This window comes from Saccopteryx bilineata, chromosome X (genome assembly GCF_036850765.1).
Source record: "Saccopteryx bilineata isolate mSacBil1 chromosome X, mSacBil1_pri_phased_curated, whole genome shotgun sequence".
NCBI lineage: Eukaryota > Metazoa > Chordata > Mammalia > Chiroptera > Emballonuridae > Saccopteryx > Saccopteryx bilineata.
This window is the reverse complement of record NC_089502.1, coordinates 75,361,871-75,381,060: the sequence shown is the minus strand read 5'-3', so window position 1 is coordinate 75,381,060 and position 19,190 is coordinate 75,361,871. Positions and strand designations below refer to the sequence as shown.

The window sequence follows — 19,190 nt, the reverse complement described above, 5'->3', positions numbered from 1 at the left end:
AAAATTCCAGAGAAAATTGTAAACAAATTCAATGCAATTACTGTACAAGACACAGAGTTCAAAGCACTGGTTATAAAAATGCTCAATGAAATTAGGGGGAAAATAAATGAACTTAGACTTTACACACAGATGTAGAAACTATAAAAAAGAACCAGTCAGAAATAAAAAATGTAATAACTGTAAAGAAGAATACAATACAGGCAGTCAATAGCAGATAGATGAAGCAGACAAACAAATCAGTGATCTGATAGACAAGGTAGCATAAAACACTCAATCTAAATAGCAAAAAGTTAAAAAAAATTAATAAGGATACTTTAAAAGACAATTGGAACAACATAAGGTGTGCCAATATTCTCATTATAGGGCTTCCAGGAAAAGTTAGAGAAGAAGGGTTTGAAAACCTATTTGAAAAAAGTGAAAGAAAAATTTCTAATCCAAGAAGAATAGGGGTTTCAAACAAGATGAACTCACAGAGGCCCACACCAAGACATATACCTCAAAATTAAAATGTCAAAGATTAAAGATAAGGAGAGAATATTAAAAGTAATAAGAAGAAAGCAGTTAGTTACCTACAAGAGAGCTCTCATAAGACTGTCACTTGATTTCTCAACAGAAACATTTCAGGACAGAAGGGATTGTCATGAAATATTCAAAGTGATGAAAAATAAGAACCTACAACCGAGACTACTATGGCCAGCAAGTAAAATTTAAAATTGAAGGACAGATAATGGGTTTTTAAAGGAAGATGAAATTAATGGAGCTTGTCACCACTATTAACATGAAATAGTAAAGGGACTTCTTTAAGAAAAAAAATATATATAGCTTTTCGGCATTCAGCTCAGAGGAGGCTTGTGTGCAACTTTCTACATTCATTCCAAATCTGGGTTCATCTGACAACAGTAGCCTCCACCATGCTGCCAAAATTCAACTCCAACGAAATTAAAGTCATATACCTGAGGTGCACTGGAGGGGAAGTAGGTGCCACATCTGCATTGGCCCCCAATATCGGCCCCCTGGTCCTGTCTCCAAAACAGGTTGGTGATGACATCACCAAAGCAACTGGTGATTGGAAAGGTCTGAGGATTAAAGTGAAACTGATCATTCAGAACAGACAGCCCCAGATTGAGGTAGTCCCTTCTGCCACCACTCTGATCATCAAAGCCCTCAAAGAACCACCACGAGACAGAAAGAAGAAAAAAAACATTAAGCACAGTGGAAATATCACTTTTGATGAGATTGTCAATATTGCCTGACAGATATGGCACCGATCTTTAGCTAGAGAACTCTCTGGGACCATTAAAGGGATTCTGGGTACTTTGCAGTCTGTAGGTTGCAATGTTGATGGCCGCCACCATGACATCATAGATGACATCAACAGTGGTGCAGTTAAATGCCCAACTAGTTAAAAGCCACAAAGGAAAATGTTTCAATTTTAGATCATTTAACAACTAAATATATATATATCTATATTCATATATATATAAATATTCATATATATAATATATAAATATAACAAAGAAAAATAATTTCACTGATAAAGAAAAATAATACAATCAGTGGATCATTCAACACTCAAGATAGAACAAAGATAAAAAGGCAAAAGTAGGAAGATCATATGTAATTACAGCAATAAATTAAAGAATACATATAAACACAAAGTAAGTAAAAATAATGAAAAAACTAATGTGGAGGGGGTGAGTAGAAATAGTAGGAATTATAGAATGTGTTTGATCTTAGGTGAACATAAACTTAAAATAGACAATAAAAAATAACTTGGCATAGATGAAGCACATGGTAACTCACAAAACAAAAATCATGAGATAAGAAATAAAGAGAAAGGAATCCAAACATAACAATATAGAATATCATCAACATATGAGAGAGCAAGAGAATAAAAAAGAACCAAAGAACTAAAAAACAATAAATGGTAATAACCACATACCTATCAATAATTACTTTAAATGTTAATAAAATAAATGCTCTAGTCAAAAGATAGAGGATGGCTAAATGGATAAGAAAACAAGATTCATTCATACACTGTATATAAGAGACCTACTTCAGATCAAAGGACACACAAAGACTGAAAGTAAAGGTAGAGTAAATGATTCATGCAAATAAAAAACAATTGGTGAAGCAATAATTATATAAGACAAAAAGGACATTTAAAACAAAGCTAGCGAGCAGCACAATGGCAATGGAGTAGGTGGATGTACCAATTTCTACCTCCCAGAACCAAAGTGCATTACAACTTAACTTTAAGAACCATCATCTGGAAAAACCAACTTTGGACTAAACTAAAAAGACTCTTTAATCAAAGAACACTGAAGAAGCCACACTGAGACTGGTAGGAAAGCCAAAATTTGGAGAGGGCTGCCCAGCTTCCAGGAGCAAATGGCAGCCCAGATATACTCGCGTGGTGAGAAGTGATTTAGCAGAAAGGGGAGGGTCCTGGGCCCCAAGAACAAAGCCCCAACCTGCAGCCCCAAAGCCTAGAAGTGTATGGGCAGTGTTTAGCTGCAACACAAGTCAGGATACTGTTTGTGAGAAAGACAGATTTCTCAGACTCAAGATTCTTCTTAAAGAAACCGTGCAGAAAACCTCTTTCACAACCACTAACCTGGAATTCTGGGAGACTGGGAGAGTTGAGAGAACCAGAGTAGCAGGAAGAGAGTGTAATCTAGGAAGCACAGAAGAAACATTTGAGGGATAGCCACGTTAACCTCTGGGCTGAGTCACCCCCCCAAATTTAAAATATTTCCCCTGGAACCAGCAATATCAACAAAGGGAAGCAGGACACAAGCCAAACAAGCTTTCCTGTGGCACACAGAGCAGAGTCGTTTAGAAGGAGGGAGCCTTCAGAAATACAGTATTGAGTGCTGAGGTCTGAGCAGAAGCACCACCACAGACATTGCTGAGGGCTCGCCAGAGGGGAGACGGTGGTGGGACGTGGAAGTGTGGTCCCATCGGCAGGGGCAGAAACAGGGCTGGCCATGACTGAGGCCTGGCATAAACTCAGTCTCGCCAGAAGGGGCGCACAAAAGTGGTCCAACCTGGCTGTGGGTCGGGTGAGTGAGAGCAATCCTGCCTGCAATCCCACTCACAGGAGAAAGGAAAAAATGGGCAACTGCAGAGACCGGCGGCTGAGAGCGGACATGCAGTTCCGCCCAGCCCATGGGGCCAGGACATGCTGCCCACATGCGAGCGTGGCTCTGCCCATGGGGGTCGGGCAAAATCCAGGGAAAAGGCAAAGAGCCCCAGCTAAGCATAGGTGCGAAGCACCCACGGGGGTGGGGCAAAGGCCGAGGCTGGCCGTGCTTGTAGACATGGCACAGGGACACAGCCATGGAGGAGAGGTGGAAACTGCAGCAACTATCCAAGCAGGCTGGCACTGGCAATGCCCATACCCAAACACCCAAGGCAGCAGCAGAGGGGGTGACAGGCCTACAGACAGACTACACCTAGGGAACACAGAGGCCACACCCATTGGACTCCAGTGGCCACACACTTCTTTTACACAGGCAGAATGGGGAGGCAGAAAAATGCAACCTAAATGAATCAAGAGACGTCCCCAGAAATGGACTAGAATGAGTCAGATATAACCAAATTACCAGATGCACAGTTTAAAATAATGATTGTTAGGATGTTCAAAGATCTTAGAATAGCAATACATGGTAATAACAAAAAAATAAATAAAGAAATAGCAAGTATAAAAAAAGGACATTGAAATAATAAAAGAGAATTAGTTGGAAATTACAAATATAATATCAGAAATAAAGACCACAATGGAAGGAATTAAAAGCAGGATGGATGAAGCTGAGGATCGAATGAGTGAGTCAGAGGACAAGATAAATGAAGGCACAAAAGGAGAGTAGCAAAAAAAAAAAAGACTCAAAAAGTCTGAGAAAACGATAGGCAAGCTCTGAGACATGAAGAGAAATAACATCCACATCATAGGGGTTCCTGAAGAAGACAAGAAAGAACAAGGGACAGAGACTTTGTTCAATCAAATCATAGCTGAAATCTCCCCTAAATTGATGCAGGACAAAGTCACATAAGTTCAAAAAGCACAGAGAATTCCATAAAGAGAAACTCAAAGTAATCTACACCAAGACACATCATAATTAAAATATCAAAGCTAAGAGATAAAGAGAAAATATTAAAAACTGCTAGAGAAAAAAAATGCTGTCACCTACAAAGGTGCCCTAATAAGGATGACATCCGACTTCTAAACAAACACACTTGAGGCCAAAAGAAAATGGCAAGAAATATTCAAAGTAATGCAGAACAAGAGCCTACAACCAAGACCACTTTATCCAGCAAATCTATCATTTAAAATTGAAGGAGAAATAAAAAGCTTCCCAGACAAAAAAAAAAAAAAAAACTCAAGGAATTCATTACAACCAAACCAATGCTGCAAGAAATGTTAAGGGGCCAGTTGTAAACAGATTAAAGGGGGAAAAAATATCGCAAAAGAGGAATACAGCTTTAAAGAACAAAATGGCAATAAACAACTACCTATCATTATTAACCTTAAATGTAAATGGATTAAATGATCCAATCAAAAGACATACAGAAGCTGCGTGGATAAGAAAACAAGACCCATACATATGCTGTCTACAAGAGACACACCTCAAAACAAAAGATGCACATAGACTGAAGGTAAAAGGATGGGGAAAAATATTTCATGCAAATGGAAATGAAAAAACAAGTGCAGGTAGCAATACTTCTATCAGACAAAATGAACTTTAAAACAAAGTATGAGATAAAGAAGGTCACTACATAATGACAAAGGTAGCAATGCAACAGGAAGATATAACCATTATAAATATCTATGCATCTAATATAGGAGCACCTAAATATATAAAGCAGACTTTGATAGATATTAAAGGCAAGATCAATAGCAATACTATAATAATAGGGGATTTCAATACCCCACTAACACCAATGGATAGATCCTCAAGAAAAAAAATTAACAAAGAAAAATCAGACTTAAAAAATACACTAGATCAACTCGATTTAATACATATCTTCAAAACATTTCAACCTAAAGCAACAGCATATACATTCTTTTCAAGTGCCCATGGTACATTCTCTAGGATAGATCACATGTTAAAGCACAAAAGGAGTCTCAACAAATTTGAGAAGATTGAAATCATATCAAGCATTTTCTCTGATCACAATGGTATGGAACTAGAAATCAATCATAACACAAAAACTGAAAAATACTCAACCACTTGAAAACTAAATAGCATGTTATTAATAACAAATGGGTTAACAATGAGATCAAAGAAGAAATCAATGAATTCCTAGAAATGAATGATAATGAGTATACAACAACTCAAACATTATGGGACACAGCAAAAGCAGTACTGAGAGTGAAGTTAATAGCATTACAGGCATACCTTAAGAAGCTAGAAAAAGCTCAAATAAACAACTTAACCCTGCATCTAAAACCGTGATGGCAAAACTTTTTATAAAAACTGCCCATTTTTGCAGTGCTGGTCACCTGGTCCCTCCCATAATTCTGATTCCAAAACCAGACAAAGACAACACAAAGAAAGAAAATTATAAGCCAATATCCCTGATGAATTTAGATGCTAAAATCCTATGAAAAAAATCATACACCATGATCAAGTGAGATTTATTCTGGGGAGGCAAGGCTGGTACAATATTTGGAAATCAATCAATCATATTCATCATGTAAGCAAAACGAAGGAGAAAAACCACATGATAATTTCAACAGATACAGAAAAAGCATTTGAGAAAATCCAGCATCCGTTCATGATATAAACTCTCTGCAAAGTGGGAATACAGGGAACATATCTCAACATGATAAAGGCTATTTATGACAAACCCACAGCCAACATCATACTCAATGGGCAAAAATTAAAAGCAATCCCCTTAAGATCAGGAACAAGGCAGGGGTGCCCCCTTTCACCACTCTTATTCAACATAGTCCTGGAAGTCCTAACCACAGCAATCAGATAAGAAGAAGAAATAAAAGACATTCAAATTGGAAAAGAAGAAATAAAACTATCATTATTTGCAGATGATATGATATTGTATATAGAAAACCCTAAAGTTTCAGTCAAAATACTACTGGACCTGATAAATGAATTCAGTAAGGCAGTGGGATATAAAGTTAATACTCAGAAATCAGAGGCATTTTTGTACACAACAATGATCTGTCTGAAAGAGAAATTAAGAAAAAAATCCCTTTCACTATTGCAACAACAACAAAAAAATAAAGTACCTAGGAGTAAATTTAACCAAAGAGGGTAAAGTTTTGAACTCGGAAAATAATGAAACATTAATAAAAGAAATCAAGGAAGATATAAACAAGTGGAAGCATATACTGTGTTCATGGTTAGGAAGAATAAACATCATTAAAATGTCCATATCACCCAAAGCAATTTATAAATTCAATGCAATACCAATTAAGATACCAATGAATTACTTCAAAGATATAGAAGACATATTCCAAAAATTTTTATGGAACCAAAAAGAACATGAATAGCTTCAGCAATCTTGAAAAGAAAGAATAAAATGGGAGGCACTACACTTCCTGATATCAAGTTATACTACAAGGCCACTGTACTCAAAACAGCTTGTTACTGGCATAAGAACAGGCATATAGATTAATGGAACAGAATAGAGAACCCAGAAATAAACCCACACCTTTATGGACAACTGATATTAGACAAAGGAGGTAAGAGCATACAATGGAGTAAAGACAGCTTCTTTAACAAAAAGTGTTGGGAAAATTGGACAGCTACCTGCAAAAAAATGAAACTAGACCACCAACTTATACCATTTACAAAAATAAACTCAAAATCAATAAAAGATTTCAATGTAAGCTGTGAAACCATAAGCATCTTAGAAGAAAACATAGCTCTTCGATATCTCTCGCAGCAATATATTTGATTTATCTCCACATGCAAGTGAAATAAAAGACAGGATAAACTAATAGGACTATATCAAACTAAAAAGTCTTTGCACAGCTAAGGACACTAAGAACAGAATAAAAAGACAAACTACACAGTGGGGGAACATATTCGACCATACATCTGATAAGGGGGTAATAACCAAAATTTATAAAGAACTTGTAAAACTCAACACCAGGAAGATAAACTATCCAATAAAAAAAATGGGCAAAGAAATGAATAGACATCTCCAAAGCGGACATACAGATGGGCAATAAGCATATGAAATAATGCTCAACAGCACTAATCATTAGAGAAAGGCAAATTAAAACCACACTGAGATATCACCTCACATCAATCAGAATGGCACTCATCAATGAAACAACACAGAATAAGTGCTGGTGAGGATGTGTAGAAAAGGGAACCCTTCTGCACTGCTGGTGGGAGTGCAGACTGGTGCAGCCACTGTGGAAAACAGTATGGAGGTTTCTAAAAAAATTAAAAATCGAACTGCCTTTTGACCCAGCTATCCCACTGTTAGGAATATACCTCAAGAATACCAGACACTGGTTCAAAAGGAGAAATGCACCCCCATGTTTATGGCAGCATTGTTCACAATAGCAAAGATCTGGGAACAGCCCAAGTGTCCATCAGTGGACAAGTGGATTAAAAAGCAGTGGTACATATATACAATGGAATGCTATTGGGCCATGAAAAAGAAGGAAATCTTACCTTTTGTGACAACATGGATGGACCTGAAAACTATTATGGTAAGTGAAATAAGTCAGGCACAAATTGAAAAATATCATATGACCTCATTCATTTGAGGAATCCAATGAACAGTGTGAACTGAGGAATGGAATTGAGATAGAGGAGGGGTCAAAGGGACCAGAGAAAAAGAGGACATAGGGAAAGGGAATGATAGGATGGGATAAACCTGAAGGGAATTGGGGAGGGCGCTATGGGGAGGGGGCAAATGAGATGTTGAGGGGAATACGGGGGAGGGGGGATGCATTTGGGGCAATACTAGAATCTATTTAAACATAATAAATTAAAATCAATTAAAAAAACAAAGGCTAGAACAGGAGACACAAAAGGACATTTCATAACTATAAAGGGATCAATCCAAAAAGAGTTTATAACTTGTAAACATTTACACACCAAAAGTATGATTACCTAAATACACAAAGTAAATAGTGATGGACATAAAGTGAGAGATTGACAGTAATACAGTAATAGTTGTAGACTTTAATGTCTCACTTGCACTAATGCTTTCATCCAGACAGAAAAATAAACATGGAAACAGTGGCTTTAAATGACACATTAGATCAAATTTATTGAATTAATATTTTTAGAACATTTTATCCCAAATCTGCAGAATATACACTCTTTTCAAGTGGACATGGAACATTTTCAAGAAGTCATGTGCAAGGCCACAAAACAAGCCTCAGTAACTTTAAGATTGAAATCATATCAAGCATCCTCTCCAATCAAAATGGTTTGAAAGTAGAAAGCAATTACAAAAAGAAAATTGAAAAACATGCAAACACATGGAGGCTAAATAACATGCTACTGAACAATAAATTAGTGAATAATTAGATCAAGGAAAAAATCGAAAGATACCTTCAGAGAAATAAAAATAAAAACACAATGACTCAAAATCTATGGAATACAAAAAAGCAGTCCTAAGAGGGAAATTTAAAAAATAAACAATGTAACCTTAAACCTAAAGGAACTAGAAAAAAAACAAAACAAAACAAAAAAACAACAAAGCCCCAAGTGAGTATAATGAAGGAAACAATGAAGATCAGAGCAAAAATAAATTAAATATAGAGTTCAAAAAAACAATGAAATAGAGTTAAAAAAAAATACAAAAGGTCAATGAGACCAAGAACTGGTTCTCTGAAAAGGTGAAGATTGATAAACCTTTAAGCAAACTCATTAAGGAAAAAAGAGGGAGGACCCAAACAAACAAAATCCGAAATAAAAAAGAAGTAACAACTGACAGCACAGAAATACAAAGGGTTATAATGAAATACCATGAACAATTATATGTAACAAATTGGACAATCTAGAAGAAATAGATAAATTCCTAAAGATATACTGTCTTCCAAGACTGAATCAAAAAGAGACAGAAAATCTTAACAGACCAAAACCTACTAACAAAGTCAACTCAGTAATAAAGAACTCACATGAAACAAAAGTCCTAGATCAGTGGTTTTCAATCTTTTTACACATGGGGACTAGTCAAAATAGAATTATTTTGGGGATTGCTAACTGCAGAAATCACCCTGAGCATAAGCGAATTCGACTAAAATCATTGGATCCATAATCTTCATACAATATCAGGGTGGTTAATTCTTTTGTGGACTGGCACAAAATTTATGGTGGACTGGTTCATGGACCAGTAGTTGAAAGCCACTGTTTCAGACCATATGGCATCACAGGTGAACTTTAGCAAACATTTAAAGAGAATTAACACCTATCCTTCTCAAACTATTGCAAACAATTGAAAAGGAGGGAAAAATCCCAAGCTCATGTTATGAGGCTATCATTACCCTTCCTGTCTGTCTGTTTCTCTCTCTCTCTCTCTTTCTCTCTCTCTCTCTTGTGTAAAAAATAAAATAAAAATAAATAAAGAATAAATTTCTTTTAAAAATGTCAAGCCAGTTTCAAAAGAGAATATAAGTTGGTTGACCTTATATCACATTGTCGCCGCTCTTTAGTTTGTTGGAGTAGTAAAGAGAAAGACCTGATATCTTTGGCTTCTCTTATGGGATACAGGCACCAAGATTTCCCATGCCACCAAAACACCCCATTAATGAAGAGGAACTATTTCAAAAGGAAACTGCAGTACTATTAAGGCAAAGAAATGGAAACTGGATGGCCAAAAAACAACAAATGAACCATCATTTCATATTTATGGTAGCATACTATCACAACTATTGTAAGACAATATATAGACCAAATAAGTAAGGACCATGGGCTCTAAGGCTTTACTGGAACACATCCTCCATTCTGCCCTCTCCAAGTTTCTGCTCATGCTGCTTCCTCTGCTCAGAACACTTATTTGCAATTTCAGACTTTCTCTAGCAGGCGTCCCCAAACTATGGCCCGCGGACGCAATGCGGCCCCGAGGCCATTTATCCAGCCCCCACTGCACTTCTGGAAGGGGCACCTCTTTCATTGGTGGTCAGTGAGAGGACCACTGTATTTGGCAGCCCTCCAATGGTCTGAGGGACAGTGAACTGGCCCCCTGTGTAAAAAGTTTGGAGACCCCTGCGTCTAATGTCAAGGACTTATTTTATCTTTCTATCTCCTACAATGCCAAGTACAGTGTCTAATGTGTCATAAATGCTGATTTGAGTTCAGATAAAATAGAAAAAAAACATTAAGGGTTAAGTGATCAGGAAAGGCATCACAGGAAATTATGAAAGTTAAGCTTGTCCTTAAAGATGATGAGTATTCTATTGCCCAAAAGAGAATTTTAACAGGAGGAATGAAACAAGTGACGATAAAGGTAAGGATATGCAGTAAGAAGTCCAATTTATATATTACTGGTAGTTCCTATTATGAATAGTAGATAATGTTGGCAAAGTAACATTGATGTGAGTCTTGACTGATAGTTAAAGCATTTGGACTACTATATTGATTTGGCCAGTGATTTCCAAGGTGGGGAATAGGGTTAAGGAAATCTTGAGGGGAAAAAAACAATGAGGCTTCTATTTAGCTGTAGAGATCAAGCTGCTAGTGTTAGAAGAGACCTTATAGGTCACTGACTTCAATTTCCAACATTTTACAGATGAGAAAATTGAATGCCAGAAAGGTAGTGACCCCACTTAACAAACAGAATATAATGAGACTTACTTAGGACCCAGAACCCCTGGATCCCAATTTTCAGCTCATTCTCTTTCTACCACATGTGGAAAGAAACTATCACAAGTCTAGGATGAAAGAAAGCATTTGTAAATATAAAAAAGAAGTACACACAAATGCATGTGACTTGAAGAATTGTAACACTGTCATCAATTTCTGTGAATTTTGTCGACAGGGCAACTATATGTAATATGTGAGGTAACAAACAGAATAAAAGTTTTACATAATTAAGGAGACAGAGAGACACATTTACTAATAAGTTCTTTAAGAAATAACTGTACAGCTTTATATTTTCACATATATTTGTATTTGATACTCAGAAAACCACTGTGAAGAGGGAAGGTATTACCTTTCCCATTTTATAAATCAAAACACTGAAATGTACTGATTACTCAGTGAAGAGTTGGGACTCATTCCAGTGCTCTTTCTACAACTTTCAGGTCAGTGCAAATCTCCAAAGTGTTCCAAAACAAGCATAAAGAACTCAGGTGGCAGCAAGACTTTGTAAATAAGTAGGTAAAGACAGAATCTAAGGAGAAAATGGTTATTGGAAGCAGGAGAGGGTAGTTTATAAAATAGTAGTACTACTTGGTCTTATGTTTTTAACTATGAATCACATATCTTCTAGAAATGTTTGGCACATAATGTAACAGAGTAATTATTTGTTTAATTTAATAATTTAATGGCACAAATTTTCATCAACATACGCATTCTTTTTGGTTGATAAATAGACTTTATAATGTCATTATTCTCAGGTCATAAATGATGTTTTGTAAATCCTGCTAGAGATGGAAAAAAGTGCTGAAATTGCTCTTACTGGGATAATATCAAAAGGCAAATTATATTACCTACACAGTTGTAATATATAACACAACATCTCCCAATGGACAGAACTGTAGTGTTTAATACTTAAATGCATACATATAAAAACACAATCAGTCTCTCTGTTCTCTCTCTCTCTCTCTCTCTCTCTCTCTCTCTCTCTCACACACACACACACACACACACACAATCACAACCCTGTATTTCCCTAGGCCTTTATTATTTGGGATACTGCCATATTTTGTGTTATACAAGATTAAGTGCTTACCCATTTCTACATGTTGAATGAGATATTGTTAAAAATTTAAAACAAGAGGGTTAGGGAATTCTGACACATGATGGGAGAAGACTTTGGGCTTGAAAGGAAACTTAAGTACAAACCCTCCCATGACCTAGCAAATCAGTTAGACTCTGAAGGTCAAGAAATTGAGGTACCTTCACTAGTCTGTAAAGGAAATTAATTCCAACAGCATTGTAAAGGTAAGTATTTGTTGGGTTGAGGAAATCAAGTACATAGCAGATCAATGTAGAATATTAATGTCTGCTATATGGAAAGCTTCTAAAGATTTGAAAGAAAGAAAAGAACAGAGAATGGAGGCTCAAGGGCCCAATTAGCTTTCTGGGAAGGTGCATGACCTTAATCAGGGCTCTAAAAGGAAAGAAAGAAAGAAGCCTTACTGACTGACCCCATTAATAATCACCAGATCTTTAAGGTAGATGATATCCCCTCAATGAAGTTGTACAACTGTGTTTTAAAGTCAAATATTAGGGAGATTATTTTAATATCTTAAGATTTACTTTTATATTTAAAAGGGTTCAGATAACAGCCCAGAGTTCAACCACTTTTTTATCCATGCCTAGATGCCTAGATAGTCAATTAACATATCACAAAGTAGGCAAGAGCATACAATGAGGTAAAGACAATAATTATAAAATAAACGATGTTGAGAAAATTGGGTAGATGCATGCAAAAAATAAAACTAGATCACCTTCTTACATCATAGACAGGAATAAACTCAAAATAAATTAAATACTTAAATGAAAGACTCAAAAACACACAACTCCTAGAAGAAAACATAGGCAGTAAATTCTCTGACATCTCTCTTAGCAATATTTTTTCTGATATATTTCCTCAGGCAAGGGAAACTAAAGATAAAATGAATTGGACTACCTCAAACTAAAAAGTTTTTTCACAGCAAAGGAAACCATCAACAAAATGAAAAGATAATCTACTGAATGGAACAAGATATTCACCAATGAGACATTGATAAGGGGTTAATATCCAAAATTTATAAAGAACTCATATAACTCAACACCAAGAAAACAAAAATCTAATAAAAAAAGACAGGCAGAGGACCTGAACAAACACTTCTTCAAAGATAACATTCAGATGACCAATAGGCATAAGAAAAAATGCTGAATGTCACTAACCTTCAGAGAAATGCAAATTAAAACCCCAATGAGATAATACCTCACACCTTTCAGAATGGCTATCATCAGCAAATCAAAAAACAAGTGCTAGTGAGGATATGGAGAAAAGGGAACTCTCCTGCCCTGTTAGTTAGAATGCAGATTAATGCAGCCACTGTGGAAAATAGTATGGAGTTTCCTCAAAATATCAAAAATGGAACTTTTTTATGATCCAGCAATTCCACTTCTGGGAATATATATCTGAAGAAATCCAAAACACTAATTTGAAAGAATATATGCACCCTTATGTTCATTGCAGAGTTATTTACAATAGACAAGATATGAAAGCAACCCAAATGCCCATGAATAGTCAAGTGGATAAAAAAGTTGTTGTACATCTATACAATGAAATGTTACATGGCCATAAAAAAGAATGAAATTAGCATTTACAACAGGATGGATTGACCTAGAGGGTATTAAGCTAAGTGAAATAAGCCAGTGAAAAAAGACAAATACCAAATGATTTGTTATATGTGGAATCTAAAGAAAAAAATAATGAGCAAACAAAACTGAAACAGGTTCATAGGTATAAAGACCAGATTGATGGTTGCCAGAGGGAAGGGAAGTTGAGGTACTGGGAGTAAAAAGTGAAGAAATTAGAATTACAAAGTGTTAGCTACAAAGTAATCACAAGGATTTAAATACAGCATAGAGAATATAGTCAATAATATTGTAATAATTATATATGGTGTCAGATGGTTACTGAAAATATCAGGGGAAACACTTTGTAAAGTATTTACTGTTTTACCACTATGCTGTACACCTGGAACTAACACAAAATAATGTTGAATGTACACTGTAATTGAAAAAATAAATAAATATCAGTTCTGATACTGAAAAAAAGAAATAAAAGAGTACAGATTAGTAATGTAGTTGTAGGAGCTAGAGAGAAGTATTAAACTCAGTCTCTGTCTTGGAAAAACTGACCCATCTAGTTGGGAAAACAAGATAACTACCCCGACACTGCCAAATTGGGGGTTTAGGGAAGTGTTGAGATGGATGGGCAAGGAAGAATTTACTGAAGTGATAAAGTTTAAGTTGAGCTGTGAAGGACTGAAGGGGTCCAAGAGGCAGGTTGGAGGGAAGGACCTTCTGCTTTGGGAAATGCATAAGCAAAGGCCAGAATGTTAGGTTATGAATGGATCAGTCTGGATGAAACAAGATTCAGATAAAGAGTAGCAGAAAGAATGGAAGGACAGCTCAAGCCTAATTGAAGAGGGGTTGGAAATGCCAGTTACAATGTTTGAAGAATGGCAGTAGGGAAACATAAAAGATTTCTGATGTGGAGGTAACATGACAAAGTGACACTTGAAGAAACATAATATAGCTGAGGTATGGATATGGAGTAGAGAAGAAAACAACTCTAACTGGATAACCAATACAGGAGTCAGGTAATAGGAAGTGAGGTAGAATCACAATTTTCTTGTTTGTGATGGACCTTGCAGATCACCTAAACGAAACACAACCAGAGTGGTAGCAGTGGGACTAGAAAGAAAGGGAGTGATGCAAGAGACCCCATGAACAGTATAAATCAACTCCACAAAGTATGAATCAACTTATCAATTGATTACTAAATAAAAGAACAAGGGAGAGCCTGACCAGGCGGTGGCAGAGTGGATAGAGCATCCGACTGGAATGCAGAGGACCCAGGTCGCCAGCTTGAGCACAGGCTCATCCAGCTTGAGCGAGGGATCATAGACATGACCCCATGCTGGCTGGCTTGAACCCAAAGGTCGCTGGCTTGAGCAAGGAGTCACTCGCTCTGCTATAGCCCCCCAGTCAAGGCAGATATGAAAAAGCAATCACTGAACAACTAAGGAGGTGCAACAAAGAATTGACGCTTCTCATCTCTCTCTCTTTTCCTGACTGTTCATATCTATCCCTCCCTCTGACTCTGTCTCTGTCAAAAAAAAAGGGGGGAAAGACATGGAAAAAAAAGCCTCCAAGCTTTTATACCTGAATGACTGAGAGAATGAAAAAATATTTTTTTAAAATTCAGTGTGTATGTGTGTGTGGGGGGAGTGGCGATGAATGGAGATGAATTCAATTTAATTTATTTAATTTGAGTTGTCAGCTGGAAATCCAAGCAGAAATAAACTGTACCAAAAAAGATTTGTCTAATGTCATTAAGGACAAAGTGGGTTTGCACTACTTGGTTGAATTTTTTAATTAATTTATTTATTGTGTTTACATAGCTTCTAGTGTCTCCCCAAAAGCATCCCCCCTCCCTTGTATTCCCCTCAACATCTCCCTTACCCCCTCTCAAAAGCTCCCTCTCCCTTTCCCTTCAGGTTTAATTCCATTCCTCAGTTCACATTGTTCCTTGGATTCCTCAAATGAGTGAGGTTATATGATATTTTAGTTGATCTTTGTTAGCTGAATCAGCTTCAAGGAACAGAATCCTCACTAGCAATGTGTCTCCTACACAATAGGGACTCAATGAAGTGGTGGTTGAGTTGAGGGAACTGCTGAACTCTTTTTTCTTATTTCCCTCAGTCTGACTGTGACAAATGTTAAGATCCTTCCTTCCATAATAAACCCTGAGTTACCCTAACCCAGTGATGGGCAATCTTTTGAGCTTGGTGTGTCAAAATTCGCCAAAAAACCGAGCATAACTCAGGTGGTGTGTCACTTCAAGAAAAAGACCAAAATTTCACAATATTTATAGTTTAAATAACAAAAATGTATAATGGTAATATATAACTATTTAATAAACAAAAACTAATTATTTAATTTACCTGCTTAGTGACTTCTTTGTTCATCTGTCAGTCGGTCTTGATGTTATTTAACTTATGTGGGGTGCCATGAACTAAAATAAGTGAAGGGGAGGGGGAATTCTTTAACTAACTTGCCTATTAGTGACTTTTTTGTTGCTGAATTTCATTGGCTAAATCTTCAATTGAAGGTTGGTATTTTGTACACTTCAAACCCAAGCAAGTGCTACTAACTTCATCTGTCAACCCGTTTATTTTGTTGGTTTTGATATTATTTAATGCTGAGAATAAGGTCTCACAAAAGTACGTAGAGGGAAAAATTGTGAGTAAAGCCATTGCTATATTTTTCAGGGTGCTAAAAGTGTCTGGTAATCGGTTCCAGGCACTCCAAATTTCCTGTTTGTAGTGGCACTCTTCTTGATTCTCCAAGCGGCACCTTTTCAGATTCTCAAGCTTTGACCCCAAGTCAAAAAACACCTGAGCCCAGATGCTGTCTTGAAATTCTGCAAGTTGCATCTTATGTAAATTAAGATGGCTGCAGCTATTTCTAATGGCGGGAAATGGCACCCATAGCACAGGCCCTCGCCTCTTCCAGCCTCCCCCTCACTTATCTCAGTAATGATGGTCAATTAGAAATCCACAACACCCCAGAACAGAAGATTGGATGATGGTTGCTGTGCTTATGTGGTTGCTGGTAATGATGAACACAGGGCCCCCAGAGATGCGTCCCATGCAGCTTTCCGCTACTCCCTGCTCCAGCAGCTGGAAGTGAGGTCAAAGATCCCCTAATGCCCTAACCGGAAGTCCCAGAACTGGACGCACTGTGCCGGAGTTCTGTTGTTTTGGCCTACAGACCTCTGGCACAGAGTGTCTACACTACACAAATGTTTTATCCTTGGCTACTGCACCTGGCCATGCAGGAGCTGAGGATGAAATGTCCTTCTCAGCATGCAGTCCCATACTTCTCTGGTATGTAGCCGCATGGCATAAAAAATGGCTACGCATGTCAGTGCTGACACGCGTGTCATAGGTTCGCCAATCACGGCCCTAACCTAATCATTTAACTTATATAGCAAAAGTACTTTAGAGGCATGTAATGTTTCTAGGCACAGAGGCTTGTGGATTGATCTACACCTTAGTAATGTTCAATCTTTTCTTGCCCTTGTAGGCCATCACTGTGGCAAGGAGAGACAAGAATAATGATCCAGAACGACACACAAAAAAATTTAGATGTAAGTTTCTTTTGCAAATCAATTTTTAAATTATTTATTTATTTATTATTTATTTTAAATTTAATGCAGTGACATTGATAAATCAGGGTACATATGTTCAGAGAAAACATCTCCAGATTATTTTGACATTTGATTATGCTGTATACCCCTCACCCAAAGTCAAATTGTCTTCTGTCACCTTCTATCTGGCTTTCATTGTGCCCCTCCCCTTCCCCCACCACCTCTCTCGCCTTCCTGCCCCATCCCTCCCACCCTCCACCCCTGTTATCACCACATTCTTGTCCACGTCTCTGAGTCTCATTTTTATGTCCCATCTATGTATAGATTCATATAGTTCTTAGTTTTTGCTGATTTACTTATTTCACTCCATATAATGTTAGCAAGGTCCATCCATGTTATTGTAAATAATCCGATGTCATAATTTCTTATAGCTGAGTAGTATTCCATAGTATATATGTACCAAAGCTTTTTAATCCACTCGTCCTCTGACGGACACTTGGGCTGCATCCAGATCTTCGCGATTGTGAACAAAACTGCCACAAACATGGGGGAGCATTTCTCCTTTTCGAGTAGGTCTATGGTGTTCTTGGGGTATATTCCTAAAAATGAGATAGCTGGGTCAAAAGGCAATTCAATTTTCAATTTTTTAAGGAATCTCCATACTGTTTTCCATACAGGCTGCACCAGTCTGCATTCCCACCAGCAGTGCAGGAGGGTTCCCTTTTCTCCACATTCTCACCAGCACTTATTCTGTGTTGTTTTGTTGATGAGCACCATTCTGACAGCTGTGAGGTGGTATCTCACTGTGGTTTTAATTTGCATGTCTCTAATGATTAGTGATGTTGAGCATTTTTTCATATGCCTATAGGCCATCTGTATGTCCTCTTTGGAGAAGTGTCCATTTCTTTTGCCCATTTTTTGATTGGATTGTTTGTCTTCCTGGTGTTGAGATTTACAAGTTCTTTATAAATTTTGGTTATTAACCCCTTATCCGACGTACTGTCAAATATGTTCTCCCATTGTGTAGTTTGTCTTTTTATTCTGTTCTTATTGTCTTTAGCTGTGCAAAAGCTTTTCAGTTTGATATAGTCCCATTTGTTTATCCTGTCTTTTATTTCAAAAGCCAGTGGAGATAAATCAGCAAATATATTACTTCAAGAGATGTCGGAGAGCTTACTGCCTATGTTTTCTTCTAAGATGCTTATGGTTTCACGGCTTACGTTTAAGTGTTTTATCCATTTTGAGTTTATTTTTGTGAATGGTGTAAGTTGGTTTCTAGTTTCATATTTTTGCAGGTATTTGTCAAATTTTCCCAACACAATTTGTTGAAGAGGCTGTCTTTACTCCATTGTATGTCCTTACCTCCTTTGTCAAATATTAGTTGTCCATAGAGCTCTGGGTTTATTTTTGGATTCTCCATTCTGTTCCATAGATCTATGTGCCTGCTCTTATGCCAGTACCATGCTGTTTTGAATACAATGGCCTTGTAGTATAGCTTGATAAAAGAAAGTGTGATACCTCGCCCTTTATTCTTCTTTTTTAAGATTCTGAGGCTATTCCTGTTCTCTTTTGGTTCCATATAAATTTTGGGGATATGTGATCTATATCTTTAAGTATGTCATTGGTATTTTAATTGGTATTGCATTGAATTTATAAATTGCTTTGGGTAATATAGACATTTTAATGAGATTTATTATTCCTAACCATGAGCATGGTATGAGCTTCCACTTCTTTGTATCTTCCTTGATTTCTTTTATCAATGTTTTATAATTTTCCGAAAATAAGTCTTTAGTCTCCTTGGTTAAATGTACTTCTAGGTACTTTTTTTTTTTTTGGTTATAATAGTGAAGGGGATTGTTTCCTTAATTTCTCTTTCTGACTGTTGATTGTTGGTGTATAAAAATGGCTCTGATTTCTGAGTATTAATTTTATATCCTGCCACCTTGCTGAATTCATTTATCAGGTCCAGTAATTTTTTGACTGAGACGTTAGGATTTTCTATATACAATATCATATCATCTGCAAATAATGATAGCTTTACTTCTTCTTTTCCAACTTGAATGCCTTTTATTTCTTCTTCTTGTCTGATTGCTGTGGGTAGGACTTCCAGGACTATGTTGAATAAGAGTGGTGAAAGGAGGCATCCCTGCCTT

The 19,190-nt window shown here is 36.8% G+C and overlaps 1 protein-coding gene and 1 pseudogene across 5 annotated transcripts in view; one reads left to right on the top strand and one right to left on the bottom strand.

Annotated features, from left to right (window-relative positions):
• Positions 1 to 19,190, bottom strand: part of EDA (ectodysplasin A) — a 409,324-nt gene that overhangs the window by 356,856 nt on the left and 33,278 nt on the right. The window lies entirely within an intron of this gene.
• On the top strand, positions 897 to 1,406 carry LOC136317342 (large ribosomal subunit protein uL11-like; annotated as a pseudogene).